Source organism: Larus michahellis, chromosome 28, assembly GCF_964199755.1.
Source record: "Larus michahellis chromosome 28, bLarMic1.1, whole genome shotgun sequence".
Taxonomy (NCBI): Eukaryota; Metazoa; Chordata; class Aves; order Charadriiformes; family Laridae; genus Larus; species Larus michahellis.
In genome coordinates this window covers 1,026,880-1,046,990 of record NC_133923.1, presented here as the reverse complement: position 1 = coordinate 1,046,990, position 20,111 = coordinate 1,026,880, and the positions used below count along the sequence as shown (strand labels likewise).

The following is a 20,111-nucleotide window of genomic DNA, read 5'->3' as shown; positions in this document are numbered from 1 at the left end:
AGAGATTGAGGACCTGGAGAGCATGGCTGTCTGAGGCTGCACTAGGGACAGCAGAGAGCCCAGGGCCATGAGGGCATCCCAGGACAACGGGGATGCTGACGTCTCCAGGCTGGCTGCAGACATGTCCCATGCCTGCAGCAGAGGTGGATGCTGGAGGGAGAGCAGGAACTCTTGGGAGAGGTGTCTCCGTGGAATATCCAGGGGCAGAGACCACACAATCAAATCGGGGGAGGACATGGGGACCATACTCCTTGGCACACACTTCCATCATCAGCAGAGACATGTGGTGGAGAGACCCTGTTCCTTTTGCCAACACTGCCAGACCATGTCTCTTCCATGACAGGCAGGTGCTGAGAAGCACTGAGAGCAGAGCTCCTCTCCCAGTCGCTCTCGTTCCTGTGCTGGTACCCGCACACGTGCATCCCTGTGCTCCCCGGGGTGACCTTCATCAGCACGGAGTAGCTCAGCTTTCCCCGTTCAGCTTTCAGACTTTGCTCCTCCATCCCAACTTTGTAGATGACACAAGGTGAACACATGGGCCACAAACTCCCTCTCACTTCCCATCTCCACCCACACACACCTCCCTTGTCTGGCCCATCCTCTGCTCACCATCACCTGGGGAGCTGCAGATGTCCTGGGTGGTCACAACAACACCTGCACCTAGGGGAAGAGAGGGGTTTGGCTCTCTTCCTGTGCTGTGGGGACAGCAACCAGCTCACCCACGTGCCCTTTCCCAGGTGCCACTGCTGAGTCCTGGCTGGTCGAGCACCTTTTCACACGTGCATCTCCATCCTACATCTTCTTAATCTGCTCTCTTGACAGAACCCTGAGCTCATTTTGGGTGGGTTTGTTGCTGCAGGTGGATGTCCCTGGCTTCAAAAAGGGCTCCAGCATCTGCCCAGTCCCACCCTATGACCCAAACCCCTTCAGAGGTGCTGTAAAAATTTGCCCTTTGCTCAGAGCTGCGCCTGTGCTGGGGGCAGGAGAGGAGCAGGACGACGAGGTGCCCCGGTAGCAAAGGCTGGGCTGAACTGCAGGCTGACCCTCAGCATCCCCGTCGTCCGGGAACAGGTCATGGGGCACAGCAGGGTGTTTTAACGGAGAAAGTTCTGGGCGTCTTTTGAAGGCTCTCCAAGCAAATATTTCGTCCAGAAGATCTAAATCCCTGAATTGGTGGGAAACAGGAGAAATACATTGCATGAAGGAGCCATGCTGAACCCCTCCAGGAATGCCCAGGAGATGTCCAGAGATCCTGATGGAGGGGAGAGAGAGCCAGCAAGGGTCCACGCGAATGCCCTCATTGTGACTCACTCAGAAGTTGGCTGCATCACCTCTCCCTTTCTCCCAAGTTGGCATACAGTGAAGCTTCGGAGCAGTTTGGTCTGGAGACCTTCAAAACGCCAAAGACAGCAGCCTCACCCTCCTGGTGCCCATCACGGCCACAGACCCTTGGGTCAGCCTGGCACCGTGGAAGGAGAGGAATGACAGGCACAGCAGTGCCATGGGGAAATCCCAGCCTCAAGGGGGTTGGGCATTTCCCTGCCCTGGAAACAGCATATCTTGGACCCGAAGCAGAGCTTGCAGAGCCTGAAAGCCTCTGCAAGAGCTGGACTCACCTCAGCTCTGCCCAGTCCATCGCTGTTGGCATCTGGAGGGAGAAACTCATTTAGTGTCCAACCACCAGCGTGATGTTAGAGACATAAAAACGACGACTGGAAGTGAGGAGGCCAAGATTTTAAGAGGAGATATCAGGATGGGAATGGGACTATTAATTGAGAACAGAATTTACTGAGATTTAATCTATTGGGAATCTAAAGAATATTTACTAAGATCACCGAGAATAAGACCAGATCTGCCTTGCAAGCAAGGACGCTGAAGCAAAAGGACTTTGTGCCCAGTGCCAGGAGTGGATGGGTACAGGGGGGATTGGCACTTCCATTAACTCTAGTTGTCAGCAGAAGAGTCCTCAGCGCTACCAGCATCAGCGAGCCATGTGCAGAGAGCAGGGAGAAAAGGTGTTGGAGGTCTGTGGCTCCACTGCCATCCCGCAGTAATGGGGCTTTTGGGTCATTCCCATGGATAATGTTTTCTTCATGCCTGGGCACAGTCCAGAGCATAAGCAGCTGGGGTAGCTCTGGCCCCGACGATGCAAAGCAGGGTGGGGGACAAGGGGCAGGAGGGCTTTGCAGGGAGGATGCTGCCCCTGAGGGACTCTGACCCTGGGGCTGGCCAGCCCGGGGATGTCCTTTTCTCCATCGTCATCTGATGCCCTCACTGCCCTGGGCTCCGTGCTGTCTGTATGTCATAAATGAGGCAGGACTTACACCTCCCGCAGGCTCCCAGTTGGGGTCTGGCCACTCAGGGAATCATGCCCAAGGGACGTGCTCCCATCGCTCTGCTCTCTTTTGCTCAGCCCCTGCTCTCTTCTCTGATCAAGGACCCTGGAATCTCACACCCTTCCAGCTGCGTTTAACACCCACAGATGCGCCTCCTGCTCACAGACACCAATGTCTCCGCTGCCAGGTCCATCCCTGTGGCAAGGAAGTACATGGAGGGATGGTTGGATGGCTCCAGCCTCAGAGCTTGATGCTGTCAAGGTCCTGCATCTCCTCAACATTTCCCTTTACCTGAGGTGGTGTGGGCAGCCAAGGACGATTCCCGGGTCATTGGGCATCTCATTGCAGTGACCAGGGCAGAGGCACGTGTGTTGGCAGAGGGTTTGTGGGAGGTGAATTATAAAGGATTATTCAGAAGTTGTCACTTGATGTTGCTGCTCTGTCTTGGAGGGTGTTTTTGAAAGCATGCCAGGAGAGCTGTTTTATCCTGGCTGGTGGGGCCACGAGTCCTGAGAGGGAGCTGCCATCCCCTATGCCCACTGATCCCAGGGTTTCCCTACATCCTGCCGTCATGCCACCAGTAGTTGCTTGGAAAAGCGCCAAGCTGTGGATGGCTAAACCCATCTCCCCATGCTCAGGTCCAAGGGGCAGCCAGGCCGGAAACTCTGAACCACACCCATCTTTGGGGTAGGACAACTGGGCTGAAAACCTCTACCATGAAACAGGAGTGGCAGTGTCTAGAAGCCATAGAGATGGCAATGGGGTTTTGGGGTCAGCAGCCCCTGATAGGCAACCCAAGCTCAACCTTCTCCCTGCAGCATCTCACGGCTCCCACACCAACGCCTCCCAGCACTGGCTAAGGAGCAAGCTTGCTCCCGAGCGTGAAACTCCCAGTGCTGGAGTCTGGGCCCTTGGTGTACACCAGGGAGCTCAAGGGCAAGGTCGGAGTGCAGAAAGGAGGAGAGAAACTTGACTGGGAAGCACAAGGCAGCACTGCGCCATGGTCAGGAAAGGAGGAAGGAGGGTGGGAGCCAACGTCACAACGAGAGCCTCAGAGGCAGGCTTCATCTATCTTCACATGGGCAAAAGTTTTGCTGTGACCACCCAGGACAGCTGCATCTCCCAGGTGATGGACAGCAGAGGATGGGTCAGACAAGGGAGGAGTGTGGGAGTTGAGATGGGAAGGTAGAGGGGGTTTGTTCCCCATCTGTTCAGTTTGCATCATCTCCGGGCTTGCATGGAGGAGCAGAGTCTGAAAGCTGAATGGGGAAAGCTGAGCTGCTTTGTGCTGCTGCAAGTCAGCCTGGGGAACAAGGGCATGTACCTGTGCAGAGGAACGCGAGCAACTGGGAGAGGAGCTCTGCCCTCAGTGCTCCTCAGCACCCGGCTTTCACAAGGGAGAAATGGTCTGGCAGTGTGGGCAGAAGTGGCCAAGCCTGGCTCTCAGCAGCCCACACCCATCCATCTGTGGGGCAGAGGAACTGGGCTGCAAATGTCACCCACGAGACAAGAGTGGGAGTGTTCAGCTGCGGGTAGATGGGAATGGGGTATCGGCATCAGCAGCCCCTGACATGTGCCCTAAGCTCAACCTTCCCCCGTAGAGTTCCAAGCCTCCCACACCAACGCCTCCCAACACTGGCTTTGGGGCAAAGTTTCTCCCTGATGTGAGACTCCCAAAGCAGGATTCTGGGCCCTTGGTGTGCACCAGGGAGCTCAGGGGCAAGGATGGGGTGCGGGCAGGACAGGAGCACCATGGCTGGGAAGCACAAGGCAGCACGGCTCCATGTCAGGAAAGGGGAAGGAGGTTGGCAGCCAATCTTACAACCAGAGGCTGTGAGGCAGGGCTGGAGGTGATGCCTCCTGCCTTCATCTTAGGGGTACATGTGCACATTGGGGGGACTCAGAGGAGAAAAACCTTGCCCACGAGAAAAGCCATTGTCATTCTGCCTGGCCATATGCCATAGCAGCACTGCTATTCAAAAACAACAGGCAACAGGGGGATGAGAGCAAGGGCAGAGCTCTTCCACAGATCTAAAGCCCCAGGGAACATCAGTCCCAGCAGAGCTGTCACATGCAAGGCTTCAGCAAAGGTCCCGGGGTGCTGGTGTAGGGCAGGGAGGTCTCCAGGCACAACAAATCCTGCTGAGCCATCCCTCACCAGCAGAGCAGCCAAACGGGATGGTACGGCTGAGCGATGCAGCCACCTTCACCTGCATCTCATCCGCGCAAGCTGTCCACACGGGCTTGGAGCTTGAGATGCCGTAATTTGGGTGCTGTCACTCCAAAGCCTCCTCGGGTGTACTAAAATAGAAAAGCCACAGCTGTGCTCAGAGGAGTGGTGTGGCCAAACGGTCTGAGGCTGCAGAGCGAGCAGGAGGCGAATACCTCGCTGCTGAGAGCTGATGTGGGAAAGGGAGGGCTTTTTTTAGAGCAAGGTGACTCGAGGCTCAGCAGCTGCAGCGAGGAGCAGTGTCTGGGCTGAGCTGAGATGGTGCTGAGCCTGGCTGAGCCCATCCTCCACGGTGGGATTCACTGTCCTCTACCAGGAAGTCCTCAGAGTCTGGGATGCTGAAGACTCCTGGAAGACATGAGCGTCCTCCTGCACTTGTTTCCTTCCTGACCCATCTCAATTGGAAGGCGCCTCCCAGATTTCCATCTCTGTTGTCCTAGGAAGACACACGTGCCCATGTGCAATGCGCAGCTAAAAGCCTGTTACATCGCGTTTCCTTGTGGCTTATCAGAGGCAGCTTTTCATCTCCATGGGCCAAGACAGTCAGTCCTGGTGGTGAAATCCCTCCCTCCCTCCTCCATGCAGACACAGAGTTGGCCACCACAGTCCTACTCCACCTACTTGGATGGGCCATCACGCCTGCTCTCCAATGGCTTCACCTGCCAAAACTCTACTTGGAGATGCTGTTGCTTTGCTGCCCTCATGTTCCCAGGCCCTTAACTTGCACACAGGCTTAGGCAGGTGTCAAGGAGACTGAGGAGGTGAAGGATGAAGCCCCACAGGTGGGAAGATGCTCACTCAGCAAAGACTCAGCAGTGGGGACCTGGCAGGGGCGTCTGGATGAGATGGGTCACACCCTCTAACCAAAACCCTCTCTTCCCCACACTGCAGGTTCCAGTGTTATGAGGCAGGACAACTGAAGCTCCCCAGGTGATGGTGAGCACAGGGATGTGTACAGAAAAGGGAGATGTGTGGGGTGGAGATGAGAAAGGATAGGGCTTGTTTTCCCTGGCTACAAATCCTTGGAGGAGAGACTCTTCCCTCTCTGAGACAGGGCATTTGCAGCCACACCGACACTAAGGCTGGCCCGTACATCCCTGCACCACTGCTTCCTTCCAGGTGACCTCCCGGCTCCTCATGTGAGCCTTGACTTAAATTCTGCTTAGCCTGGCAACAGTTCTGGTGCAGTGCTCCATCCTGACGGGGTCCCCTGCTATCTGAATTGTCTTCTGCAAGGATGGGGTGGAGGAGTACAGCCTGAAAGCCCAAGAGGGGCAGCTGCGCTGCTTCGTGCTTCTGAACGTCACCCTAGGGAGTGCAGAACCTAAGCGTGTGGGTGCTGGCAGAGGAATAAGAGCAACTGGGTGAGAAGTTCTGCCCTCAGTGCTCCCCAGCACCTGGCTGTCACAGGTGAGACATGGCACGATGATGTGGGCAGAAGGGCAGGGCACTTGCCATAAAGTGTCTCTGCTGGGGACAGAGCTGGGTGCCAGAGAAGGAAGGGCAGGCCCTGGCGTACTTCCTCCACCTGAGCGTCCCTTCTCCACCGAGGGATGCTCTAGAGACAGATCCCCTCCCAGAGGTCTCCCTCCCCTCCAACATGCACCTCTTATCCTGACATCCGTCTCGGCAGTGCCCAGGAACACAAAGCCAGGGCAGGATCTGCTGGGGGAGCCTGGGGCTCCACCTTGACAAGCCAACGTCAGGGAATCTCTGGACATTTGTAGGAGCTGGGTGGTTCCCCAGGAGTCCAAAAAAATGCAGACAGCTCGGGTTTCTGCTCAGTATCTGGGATGGTCCCAGTGCAGGACAGTGAGACTCACAAGGTCTGCATCTCTCTGAGAGGCAGCAGCCCCTCACCCAAGACTGTGCTCCCACACAGAGGTCAGTCATTGCTCACGAGACCTTCCCACTATCTCCTTCTTCCTGGACATGTCTTGTCCATGTTGGGACCCTCCCTCCTCTCTTCCAGGGCCAGCCATGCCCCTCGGGGTCAGGATCCTGTGCTCTGCCCTCAGCCTGCTCCTCCTGGCATCTGCCCCCATCATCACCTTCATCCTGGAGAGGTGGAGCCACTGAGGCAGTGGAGCCAGGCATCCTGGAGACATCCCCATCCCCATTGCCCTCTGATGCCCTCATTTCCCGTAAACCGGGGTAGTGCCAGCAGCCAAGGGCTGTTCCATGGTCTCCAGGTCTATGGTCTCCAGGTCCTGCACCCCTCCACGAGTTCCCATCAGCCATGTTGTGATGGTAGCTAAGGCTAGGTCACGGCGCAATGGCTGACTGGTTATGATGCCCCATGCAGAGGCACCTTGGTCGGCCAAAGTCTGTGGGAGGCGCAATAGAAAGCATTTGTTCAGAAGTGCGAAGCTGCTGGTTCTTCTCTGTCTTTATGTGAAGCCTCTGAAAGAATTGGGGAGCTGCTTTCCTCCTGACTTGTGGGGCCAGAAGTCGTGGGAGTGAAGAGCCATCCCCTGTGCCAAGTGATCTGAAATTTCCCTCCCTGATGGCGTCATCCCAGCAGATGTGTCCTGCAAAAGTGTCCACCTGAGGATGGCTGAGCCCCTCATCCCATGCTCAGGTCCACGGGGTGGCTGTGCCTGGCTCTCTGCACCCCACACGCACCCATCTGCTGGGCAGGGAAAGTGGGTTGAAAACCTCTCCCAGGACAAAGGAGTGAGGGTTTTCTGGCTCCAGGCAAACAAGGATGGGCTCAACATCAGCAGTCCCCAACATGCCCCCCAGGCTCAACGTTCCCCCCATGGAGCCTCAAGCCTCACACCCCAATGACTCCATTCACTGGACTGAGATCCAAAAGGGTTTGAGTTGTGGTGATGCTGTTTGCTGGTCCCATGAGGAGCTGGGCAAGTCCAGCTATGGGGCACAGCCCAGAGCATGAGCAGCTGGGGTAGCTCTGGCCCCAACGATGCAAAGCAGGGTGGGGGACGAGGGGCAGGAGGGCTTTGCAGGGAGGACGCTGCCCCCGAGGGACAGGCAAACACGGCTCGTGCTCCCGCGTCTGAGCGCAGGGAAATGAAAGCGGGGACTCTGCAGGCGCAGCGTCCGCAGTGGGGGCTGAGGCAGGGCCCCCGCTCGTCACAGCCTCTCACTGTGGGAAAGGCCCTGCTGGCCACGGAAATGCAGCAGGAGCGGCCCCAGGGGCTCTGCAAGCCCCGGGCCAGGCAGCTCTTGAAGGGCTGTCCCCAGCTGAGAGGAAAGCAGACGCTTCGAGGAGAGGCTGTTGCCGCAGCGCCCCAAAGATGGTGGGGCAGGTGGGACGTGCCACGCTGTCTCCTTCTGGCCCTGCCTTCCTGCTGCTGCTGCTGGGTGAGTCGGGGCATCTCTCTGCCTGGGGGCTGAGGCCGGGAGGGGTGCTGAGCGGGGCAGGAGAGGGCACGTCCTGGGCAGCGAGGAGGATGGGGACAGGGTGTGCGGAGCAGCCGGGCAGCAATGAGGGGCAGAGTTGCTTGGATGAGGGGAGGAAGACGATTGCTTCCTCCAGCCACGGTGCAGCTCTGAGCAACGGCTGCATTTTCCCAACACCTCTGAGGGTGTCTGTGTCACATCGTGAGACTGGGCAGATACTGGAGAGCTTTAGGGACCCAGGGGCATCCGTCTGGAAAAACAAAGCCATCCAAACTGGCTTGGGCTTGTGTCTACAGAGCACATCAAGGAGGTATAAGATGGATACTTGTGGGTGGGAAGGAGTTTGCCAAGCAAGGACTCAGCAGTGGAAACCTGAGCAGGGCCACATGGTGAGCCCAGTCACTGCCCCTCTAACCACATCCCTCTCTGCCCCACGCTGCAGGTGCCAGTGTGACCGCCCAGGACATCTGCAGCTCCCCAGGTGATGGTGAGCACAGGGATGGGCCAGAAAAGGGAGGTGTGCGCGGGTGGATGTAGGGCGAGAAAGGGGGTTGATTCCCCATGTGTGAAACCCTGCAGAAGAGACTGCAGGAATGCTGGCACACACCTTCCCTGTGCCATGTCTCCAGGTGACCTCCCGGCTCCTGAACTCTTTCTGAACACCTTCCGTGCTCAAGAGGGGGAAAAGGTTCCATTTGGCTGCTCCATTGGACGCCAGGCTCCTGCTACCCGCGTTGTCTTCTGCAAGGATGGAGTGGAGGTGTACAGCCTGAAAGCCCAACAGGGGCAGCTCAGCTACTTTGTGCTGCTGAACATCACCCGAAGGAGTGCGGGGATGTACTCATGTGGGTACCAGCACAGGAACGAGAACAACCGGGTGAGGAGCTCTGCCCTCAGTGCCTCCCAGCACCTGGCTGTCACAGGTGAGACACAGCACAGTCGTGTGAGCAGAAGGGACAGGGCACTTGCCACCATGTGCGGCATGTGGGCTCACCACGTGAGCTCTGCCCTCAGCACATCACGGAACCTGACTGTCACAGGTGAGACGTGCAGCACTGGTGCACGAGCAGGCTCCACTCCATAGTCCTTGTGACTCCAATTGAGGATGGGAACCCCCTCGTGCCCCATGGTGTTTCCTTGGGCAGTTGGGATGCTCAGCCCAGCCTTTGCAACTGGGGCAACTCTTCCCAGTCATGGGAGAGCATCCAGCTCCTCTCCAGTCATTCCCTCCCTGCACACCCCGTGTCCCCCAGCATGGGGCCAAGTTATGCTGGGCTGCTGGCACCAGGATATGGGGAGGATAATCAATCGGGATGGTGCCTGGCTCTGAGGGCATCTCCTGCTCTCTGCTTCTCCCCGTGACGTCCTCTCTTCCCTAACTCCTTCTGTCTCTCCCAGATCCCCATCCCCCAGTTGTCCACACCTTCCCCACAGGCATCGTTCTGGGAGTGGTGGCCGTCTCCCTCCTCCTCCTGGCTGCAGCCAGCTACTGTGCTATGAAGAAAGGTGAGTGACTGGGGGAAACTGAGGGTAAACCATGAGGCCAAATTCACACCCTGATGCGGGGCGGCTGCTGTCTGACCCATGCCAGTGAAGGATGGCCACCTCCTTAGCCCTGTTTCACAGGAGGCTGAGCCTCTTTGGCCTTTCCTGGAGGGAGCAAAGGAGCTGAGATGGGGCAGACTTTTCCTGCATTGTGAGTTTGCTCGGATACCAATGTGGGGAGGGAGATAGCAAATACATCCCTGCCCCAGGGAGACACTTGCTCCCAGCCCTCTAAGAACAAGAAGGGATTCCCTGGTTTGGCCTGAGCGGAGCAGGCATGGCCCATTACAGTTTGGCTGTCCACAGCTTTTGAGAGCTTGGCAGAAGCCAGTCTGGGAAATGGCACTCAGGGTTGCATTGGATGGTCTGGAAATGTCCCTCCCCGAGTGAGGTGTGGAGGTTCAGCCCATCGTCTTCATGGTGCAGCCCAGAGCATGGAGAGCCGGGGCTGTGCAGTAACTCTGCCTCCCCGCCTCTCCCTTTCTTTTCCTTGCAGGGGCCTGCGGAGAGAGATGCCAAAGGTGAGCAGCAATCCCTCCTGGCTGTGGGGCTGGCGGGTGATGGAGATGCCAGGGGCATCTTGGTCCTTGGCCAGGGGCAGCATGGTCGGTGTCTATGGGTGGCTTCCCCCGGGGTGGAGGTAGGAAGGGATTGGGCTGTTCCTGGGCTTGACTCCAGCCGTGGACGTGATGCAAGAACACAGCATCCATGGGAATGACCAAATGGCCCCATCACCTCCTGGTCACAGATCCCAAAACCCTTTCTCTGCTCCTCTCCAGGCAGCAGCAGCTTCCCAGCCACAAGGCTGAAGCGACCGACAACAATGAAATACAGTGTGAGTACCTCCTTCTCCACCCGGCTGACCTACGGTCCCCTCTGTCCTTGGGGACACCTTTCATGTGGGCTGGCTGCCCCCTGGCAGTGTCAGCAGCCTTGTGCCCATCAATCAGCCATGTCACAGCCTAAGGAGCTGAACAGAGTTACAGGGACGTGCCCCATCCAATTTCACCGTCTCCATCTCCACCCCTTAGTGTGCTGCTACGCGGCACCTTTCCCAATTCCACACACAGTTCCTACAATGAATTGCCAAGAGGGATGCGCAAAAAACAACTGCCCGTGAACAAGGGCAGATTTGTCCCGGCTGCATTGCACCCCGCTTCTCCCTTGCATGCACAGCCCAGCTTCTGCCTGCAGAAGAAAGGTGACAGCAGCCCAACGCTCAAGGTGACCAACCCCTTTTGCTGGCCAGGACTTCCCTGACACACTCGGGCCCCAGGCTGCAATCCAGCCCCTCTGGGCTTGGCGGCTTTCCCCGCCTGCATTCTCACTTCAGCAGGATTTCTGCTTCAAAGCAGAGTGCAGCAGCGGAGGATGCGGGTCCATTGATGGTCGCCGGTGGGGAAAACATCTCCTTGCTACCTCTGAGAGCACAGGCTGCAGCAAAGGGGCCGTGCTGTGGGTGGGGGAAGGGGGAGATCTCCCCACCCTCCGTCTGCCTCCCTATTTGCAGGGTGACTGGTTTCGCACACGGGCGCGGAGCGGCAGAGAAAGGTCTGCTGGTTGGGCAAAGAGAGACAAAATGCTGGAGGGTGGGGGAAATGCAGCCAAACACCCAGATCCCAGTTCCACATCCCCAGCTGCAAGGACAGCTGGCTCTGCTGTGCAGAACAGGGTGAAAGTGGGGGTAAACGGGGCAGGGGATTCAGTCCTCACCCCAGGGGATCTGCTGTTCAAAGGCAGGCTGGGTCTCATCCAAACCCACAAGGGGAAGCATGGGCTAAAAATGTCATTTCTCCCTCCCCAACAGATGCCACCATCGCCCACGTTGGACATAAGAGGGTGAGTCATGGCAGAGCTTTGGTGCCACCCCAGGGAGTGGGGCCCCAGGGTTGGGGTAGAGCACGTCGGGGTCTCTGCCCAGGGCTTGGGCTGGGGAGTCCCACTGGGTTGTTCCCACCATGAACCCAACTGGTACGTGGATTTCTGTGTCCACCTGCCCACACCTTGATGAATGGTTCCTGCCTTAACAATTAAAATCTGGGGGCATTCCAAGAGGAAAAAGAACAATCTTGGGAAAACAACAACAAAGAAGAAATGAGGGGTCACCTAGAAACACACAGTACTGCCCCAAACTGGCTATTATTTTTGCTAATTTCTTCCAAGCCTGGTGACCCAAAGTGCACAGCTCCCATCAGTGCTCCTATGGCCCAGGACTAGGTGCTTGTGCAGGGTTCGGAGGCAGCAGGTGAAATAACAGGGTTTAATTTTTCCTCTAAAGCCTCGCGTGCAAGAGATGAACCCCACCACGACGTATGCCACGGTGAGCTTCTCACGCAGCCAGCCCAGATAGCGCTCCAGCACGACGAGGGCACAGGGAGCCTTGCCCACCTCGGCCTTTTCTCTCGGGCAGAGAGCTCCCACGCTGGGCAAAGGGAAAATGGGGCTGGTGTGCCCAGGTTGGGCTTTCCTGGGCTTTGCTGTGACGGGGAAGGGCTGTGTGTTGGGGGCCTTGGGGATGCTCCCCCAGCTCCTCACCTGACCACCTTGTCCACCTTGCCCTTCCCAAACCCACTTCCACCCACTAGGCAGCTCGGGTTTTACAGCCATCCGTGCAGGCTGACAGCGGGTTTGTCCCCGTCACCACGCACCTGCCGTGTGCCACCCCTTCGCTTCTCTTCACCAGTTCTTGCTGGGGAATTGCCAGCGCTCGGCTTGGGAGGGCCATGCCTGCCCACAAGCCCTGTCCATGCCAACATGTCCACACCCAACCCTTCCACCAAGCCCAGCCCTTTCCACACACATCGTAAATGTATTCCGGCAGACTTTCACCAAAAGCAGGTCTATGTCTTGCACTTGGAATGACAATGAATGATATATAAATGCATATCGAAAACATTACCGGTGTTGTGAATGTGTACGTGAGGACCCAGGTGAAGACATCTCCTTCCCACTCTGTACCGTCTAACCGGTGCGTACATAAACTGCCTGATACAGCTACGGGTGTGCTCTGCTATCTACCCACACCCACCCACAGATGGATAGACGGGCCCACAGAGACACAGGCCCTGATGTGCTCACACCTCTATGTCAATAGCTCTGTGCAAGGGTGATGTGGTTTTGCTGAAATGAACAATAAACCTCTATGAATTTCTGCCACTGGTTCCGCCTCTGGCTTACACAGTCCCTTACGGAAGGGGCTTGAGCTGCCCAAAGACAGCCGTAGAGGTAGAACGGGGTGGCTGTCGAGATATGAAGGGACTGTGGAGATACCTGGGGATAGAAAGGGGAGGGTCTCTTGTCTGAGCTCGGCTGAGACGTCTACCAGAGCCTCCGAGCTTCATCTTCACCCTCTCCTACTGCCTCTCCTTTCTCAGGTCGAAATCCCAGCAAGAAGTCATTTCTTGCCCTCACCCTACACAAGTGGTGAGTACAATTGCAAATTAAAATAGCAGGCAAGGTCATGGGAAAGCCTGTGCAAGATCACAGCCTTGCCTCAAAATGGTCACCAGTTGGTAGCTACTGGTTTGCATTCACGCTGAGGCTTTAGCTAGAATGAGTTTTGCGGATTTCCACGCTGGCTGGGGTTTGATGTCCCCATGTCAGCCCCATGCACTACGTTTTGGTCGCAACCCCTGGAGACAGACGGACAGACAGCTGCTCTCGTTGAGCATTTCACCCGACACCTCTCCTGGGAGACAAAGAAGACAAACAAGAGAAGCACCTTTCTCTTTGGAGTATAACTTCAAGCTTTTATTTACAGCTAACAGATCTTCCATGCTTTCCCCATTTGTCTCTGCCTCTCTCAGAGAACATGTGTGGACACCTCCCCTGCCTGCACAACGGGATCTCCACCAAGCTGGCACCAGGGTGTTTGAGTTGAAGGGGTCTTGGGTTCCACTCACATGGACATACTGGAGAGAGTGCAGGGAAGGACGACTGAGAGGATGAAGGGGTTAGAGCATCTCTCACGTGCGGAAAGGTTGAGAGAGTTGAGACTGTTCATCCTGGAGCAGCGGCAGCTCAGGGTGGATCTTATCTATGTATATAAATACCTGATGGCAAAGGGGATGGAGCCAGGCTCTTCTCAGTGATGTTAGTGACAGGACAAGAGGCAATGGACAACACCTGAAACACAGGATGGTTCCTCTGATCATCAGGAAACCCTTTTTCACTGTGAGGGTGACAAGCACTGACACACATTGCCCAGGGAGGTTGTGCACTCTCCATCCTTAGAGATACTCAAAAGTCATCTGGACAAGGTCCTGGGCAACTGGCTCTAGCTGGCCCTACTTGAGCAGTGAGGTTGGACCAGATGACCTCCAGAGGTCCCTTTAAACATCAAGCAGTCTACGGCGTCAGAACAACCTGAGTTGCTCATGCCCCAGGCTGTGCCCCGTAGCTGGATGTGCCCAGTTCCTGTGGCGCATCATCCTCTCCCAAACCCTTTGGGACCCCTCTCCTTGCCCACACGTGCTCAGAGGTAAAGTGGCCTCTTCCCAAACGGAATTGTCATTTCTGGTGCAGTGGTTTGAGGCCTGAGCCCATGCGCCAGCAAATGCCTCCACGGAGCGCAGTGTCACCTAGTCACCTCCTGCCATTGAGGGCTTGGTGCCTCCTCAGCTGCACGGTCGCCATGCCACGTTCCTTGCTGTGCAGAGGTCACCTACAGCGGGCGTGAGCTTTGCAGAGGAGGTGTTCGGAGTTGACAAGTCTGAAAATTGTGGATAAGCCCTATTTTTTTCAGATTAACCATGACTGAGCATTGCTTGCATTTAAAGGTGATTTTACCTGATGAGGCACCACCAAAACCTCCAGCCCCTCTGGAGACCTGTTGCTGCAGCCCTGTCAGGTTGGGGTTGGAGTCCAGGTCTGGAGACTGCCAATGCTGAGACCCCATCCCCATCTGCCCTGCAGCTGGACACCGCTGTGCCTAATATCCCTGCTCAGGTCTGTCTCCTCGCGTGAGGGGGTTCAGTCCAGCACACCTCTGCTCCACAGAGGGGTGGGTGTGGGGTGCAGAGGGCCAGGAACAGCCACCTCTTAGACCTGACTATGGACAGGTGGGCTCAGCCATCCTCAGCTTGGTACTTTTCCAGGGCACATCTGCCGGGACGATGGCAGCAGAGAAGGAAACGCTTGGATCACTGGGCAGAAGGCATGAAAGCTCCCTTGCAGGACACGTGGCACCACCAGTCAGGAGTAAAACAGCTCTCCCAGCTCTCTTCAGGGGGGTCACTCAAAGACAGAGGAGAAGCATCAGCATCCCACTTCTGAGTAAACCCTTTATAACTCACCTCCCGCGGACCCTCTGCTGACCAAGTTGCCTCTACAAGGGACACTGTAATCAGCCGTCTGGTGCCCAGGGACGTACCCTTGCCTGCCGGCATATCAAGCCTGCCTTTTTCTATGGGCAACATTTTGCTCCTCCGAGTCCTCCAGCTGCCCATCTGGACCTCCAAGATGAAGGGAGGAGGCTGGTTATTGAGAAGGAGAGGAGGCTCTGTTGTGTCACCCTGTTGAGTGGTTTAGTGTACGTAAGCGGAGACAGGGCTTTGCTGCAGATCTTGCATAGCCTGGAGCTGCAGATCATGCCCACATGTGTCACAGGTGGGACGTGAGAGTCCAGGTCTGCAGGAGCACTCTGTGGTGATTGCAGTGGTGAAAGCCATTCTTGGTGCAGCCTGCTTCCATCCTTGGAGCACGAAAGGGACACAGTGCAGAGCCCAGTTGCAAATGAGTCATTGCACGGCATAGATGAACAGAAAGAAAAAGTGGTGGTGTAAACCAGAGTGCAGACAATGTTCAAAACAACTACAGTCAAAACTTAAAAGCAGTTACGAGAGCTTTCATCAGAAGCAGCCTTGACTTTTTATACCTTCAGCTAGTGCAGAGATCTCCCATCTGATAACTAATCTTATGCGTCCGTTTTAGAGCACTTCCTCATGTGTTGTGATACTGTACATTCTTTACTGCAAGGCAAAATAACTACTTACTAATAGTCTGAGTTCAGAGGTCAGGAATATTCATGGTTAGTAATTGTTACTGTGACTTTTAACAACTATATTAACATTAGAGTAGGCTTCCCTAGTCTGTCTGCAAGACATCTCAGGATGGATGAGCAAATCCCGTTTCATATCCTGGGTATATGAGCACACCGTGACTTTATTTTTCTTTCTCTAGGCATCTCTCATTGCATCCCACTCAGTTTCCCATTTTATTAAAAAACTTAATTTTCAGATTTGAGCACTATCTGCACTCCTCCTCTAATTTGTTTAATTGTATACCTCTCTGGTTTTGGGTCTCGGTCTGTAGAAGTACAACTGGAACTTGGTTTCAGCTCTCATAGTCTTGACAAGCTTTATGACATGACGCTGATTATGGCAATAATGCAATGGCAAGAAGCAAAGGCTTCTCATTTTTATTTGCATTCTCCCCTTTATCCTATAGCAACAAGGAAAAAAACAAACCTAAACCCCATTGAAACACAAAATAATTTAGGTTGGAAGGGACATCTACTCCAAAGTCCTGATCAAAGCAGGTATAGGTAGATGAGGATGCTTGAGCCTTGCACTTTCAAGGATGGAATTTCCTCGGCTTGTTCTCAGATTTGATCACCCTCATGGTAAAAAGCTACCAAAAAAAATTTTCCTTACATTTAATCAGAATTTCTCATGTAGTACCTTGTGCCTGCTGCCTCTTACCCAATCAAGGTGCCCCTTCAAGAAGATTTCTCAGGGATAGAAAAATGTAGGAAGGACCTTGATCTCCAAACTTGTCCTTGAGTCTTACAGACATTGTTACCCATGGAAGTGGTGGAGTCTCCATCCTTGAAAATATTCAAAATCTGTCTGGACAAGGTCCTGGGCAATGGGCTCCAGGTGGCCCTCCTTGAGCCACCTGCTTGAGGGTGGACAAGGTGACTTCTGGAGGTCCCTTCCAACCTCAGCTAGTCTGTGCTTCCAAGATCATGTACAGAGCACGTGCCATCTGAAACCATAGGTTTCAAAGTCTATAAAGTCAAATTGTAGCTGCATATGTACCCAATTACTGCGTGTTTCAATTTTCACTTCCTCTGCTGTTTAATCATTTGCAAATGCGGTGACAGTGTATAAGATGAGCTGTGTGATGTAGAGGCACAGAAGACTTCCTTAGTCCTCTGAGCTGGTGAAGTATTGACCACACAACAAGATGTTTGTCAGAAAACAATTCCTGAGTTTTTGGAAAAGCCATTATAATATTGTGGCTGTATCATTTTATTCCATGATTCTGATTGTGCTTGAAGAAATAATGGAGATTGAATTTAAATGTCCTCAGAGGTTTTCATTAAAGCTTGGGTATGTTCTTTCCTACTTTTTGTGTCCAGCATTTATTATACTTGTCCTGAGCGTGACCTCCAATCCTGCCTGCATTACCTGCACTTGCTGCATTGGGAAATGCTCATGGTGCCGGACAACTGAGATAATTTTTAGGATATTGCTCCCTCCTCTGATCTGGTGTGTGATCCTACTGTGTGATGGCAGATACATAGACTGTGTGGCTTCAGGAAATGAAAGAAACAGCAAGCAAAATGCAAACCAAAGCACAGCAGCAGAATTCCTCAGTGAATCCTACATGATATCTCAGGTAAGAGTCCTAGGAATCTAGGATTTTAGGTATTTTAATATCACTTATTTTGTGTGTGTGAATAACCTGGAATGTATAGCAATATGGAAACCATTTCATCTGGAGAATTAAGTGTTAAGTTGCAATTCTGATTTTTATTTGATATGTTTACTACATTTGCATTACCTTTTTTTATTTTCTGTTTCCTGTTTTTAATTAATACATATTGATACAAGTTTGTAATTAGCATGTTCTTTCTGAGGCTAAAACCTGAACTTTGAAATTTGAACATGTTACTCCATGGTCATTCTGGAAGTTCACACGTGTGCTTTGCATCTGGCTCTTAAAGCAAGTTTTATGAAGAGAAATAAGATTGTGTACTGTTTGAGAGAGAGACCAATATTCCTTCTTTCAGTGAGTTTATTTCTTACCATCGGTTGTCATCTAGCCATGGAGGAGCAAAGAATGTATTTTACAAGAAGAACTGTGTGGCTTAATAATAATGCAAGGTTTTTAATACGGTAAATTTCTCCTCTCACTCAGGTGCAAAATATTTTTAGGAACCTCAAATCCAGTGACATAAGTAGTTTTAATATTTTCTCTTCCAGATTGCAGGGCTGGCTGTTCTTGCTGTTGTCAGCCTTCTTTATGGCCTGTACCGCGTGTGCCACTTCTGGTTGTGCCGTAACAATGAAGAACATTGGAAAGAGGACCTGGGGAGCCTGTTAGAGAAAGAAGTAAGGAAACATATTAAAGAAATGAAGAAAGAGGGTGCAAAGGACTTGATGGAAAAGAAAGTGAAACCTTCTCTCCAGAAAATCAGTACTGATTTCTGGAAAAATATAGATTACAGAAATACAGCAAAAAAAATAAAGAAAGTTGTAGAGTCTGTCATTACAGATACAAGGGAGAGACAACAAGCAGTTAAACAAGGTGAGCATCTTCTTGAAGAGACCACAACAGAACCGACTTCAGAAACTACAAATTAGTTCTGCAAGATGTGGGCAGCTACTATTATCCCTCTTCCTATTTCTTTGTCCTCATTTTGTTGCTCTTTCACCTCTCTTTTTTCACCACGGTGTCAGTTTCTGGTCCCAGTTTTCCTATATCTGTACCCCACACTGGTAGTTCTAATCCTGTTACCTAGACAATCGCAACTACTCCGGCAATGTCATTGCATAAAGCAAGGAAGAAATAAGGAAAGAAGGAGGAAACATCTTCAGGTCTTAAAGGGCAGAAAAAATGTGAGCTGGTACTTCCTAAACATTGTGCTGGTTTGCACTGTTTCTGCTTGCAAAGAATTAATTAGTCCCTAATTGCAATAAAACTTTCTAAGCACAAGCCAAGTGTCGGTGTCTGTATCACCATCAAAGGGTAAACACACGCTCCATTCATCCTCAAGTGAATTAGCTTTCTGGGAGGTAAGGTAGCCAGGTTTCTTGAAGGAAAAAAGCAAGGCTGACCTGTTGCTCAAAAGAGGGGAAATAGGGAATGAGCATTAACCAGCAACACGCACACTTGGCCTTTGGGTTCGGATTTTGAAACTCAATGCCACTGTGTTTTTTCTACCTCAGAGGAGCTCTGCTCCCTTCATTGCGAGCCAGGAATTTGGAGGCTGCTGCTGTTCTTTCAAAATTTATTCATGTTTATGAAGTTCTACAGGATAGTGGGGGGACGATGAAATTCCCCACCTGTTTTTTGCAAAGACAGTCCATGGGTGAGGATCAATGAGATCCTTGGCCATGCATGGCCATGGCTGTAGTGGAGCTTGAGACAGAAACACCTATAACATACCTCAGACAGGGATCCAGGCTTGAGCTTAAATGGAACTCCTGGAACCTAAATGGAGCTCCCAAAGCTAAAATGGAGTTCCAAGGTATGTGGATTGAGGCCCCAACCTAGGAAAGTTGCTCACTACTCAGTTGTCAACTAGTCCTCAATCCTGCGGGATCAGAGACCACAGAAAACAAAAGACACAGAGACCAGTGACAACATTTTAGAGAGAGCCAGCATGCCCAAGCTCAAGCTTTAGCTGCACTTCCCCAGGCACTTCTAGTCCTATCTTATTTACCAGAATGACTAAAATCTGGAACCTGTCACAAAAGCGAGGAACACTGAACAGCAAAGATCAGGGCATGCTTTTTACCTAAAGCCTAAATGGAAAGAGAGGCTCCTGTGGGACACACAGATGTTTCCCTTGAGGGAGGACCTGATACTTGTACCTCTCTGGCTGGGACCCATCCCTACTTCTGTACTTTGTCTTTCTTGAACATGCAAGCTACACAAGCACTCTTTTGGGGCAGAAATCTGCCAAAAAGACAAAAGAAGAGCAGACAGGGTTTGAGCACTCTTTAGCAACCTGCCGTTGGAGAACAAGTTGGGCTTGGGGGCATTACTACTCCTCTTGCACTTTGTGCTGCTGAGGATGCTGAAGCCAGAACTACCAGACTGAGACTTGCTTCTCAAAGGTAGATGGCTGTTGTATGGGCGAACCCCCAGAAAACCTGGGATCCTTTGTTCTTATCCTTTTAGAGAACGCCCTAACTACATCATCAAACCTTTCCTGGGGCAGAAAGGAGCGAAGGGGGCATAACTCATAGAAACCATGAGAAGAAAAGTGGGAGCCAACAAGAGGAAAAAAGGTGTGAAGATTGAAATCTCAGGCATGGATTAAGGATACACTGGAGAGACCAGCAGATCAGAGGGTCCCCAGAAGCACTCACAGATGTCCAGAGGACCAGAAGTGCTCTCCTTGTAGTTGTCTGAGATGAGATCCCACTGTCTCTGGGATCTCTTCCGTTAAACTTTGCCCTCTTGGTGATGTGGGTGGACAGCTTGACCAGGGCTAAAGACTTCCTGCAACTAGTTGTGGCATGGATGGGGATACACAGAAGGAAGCAGGAGCTGGAAGTGAGGAGAGGGTACTCAGAGAGTATTCAGAGGGCACGGGATGGTTTAGAGGTAAGATTCACACCAGACCTGGTGGAAGCTGAATGACAGGCCACTTGCTTGGATATGTTTTGCGTGAAGAT

At 53.1% G+C, this 20,111-nt stretch overlaps 1 long non-coding RNA gene across 1 annotated transcript in view; it reads left to right on the top strand.

The window, feature by feature from the left end:
• Positions 1–18,419, top strand: part of LOC141735078 (uncharacterized) — a 45,698-nt gene extending 27,279 nt beyond the window's left edge. The window contains exons 3-4 of the long non-coding RNA XR_012584634.1: positions 16,841–17,100; positions 17,688–18,419. This is a non-coding gene — a long non-coding RNA (uncharacterized LOC141735078). The remainder of the gene's footprint in view (positions 1–16,840; positions 17,101–17,687) is intronic.
• The last annotated feature ends 1,692 nt before the right edge of the window (positions 18,420–20,111 follow it).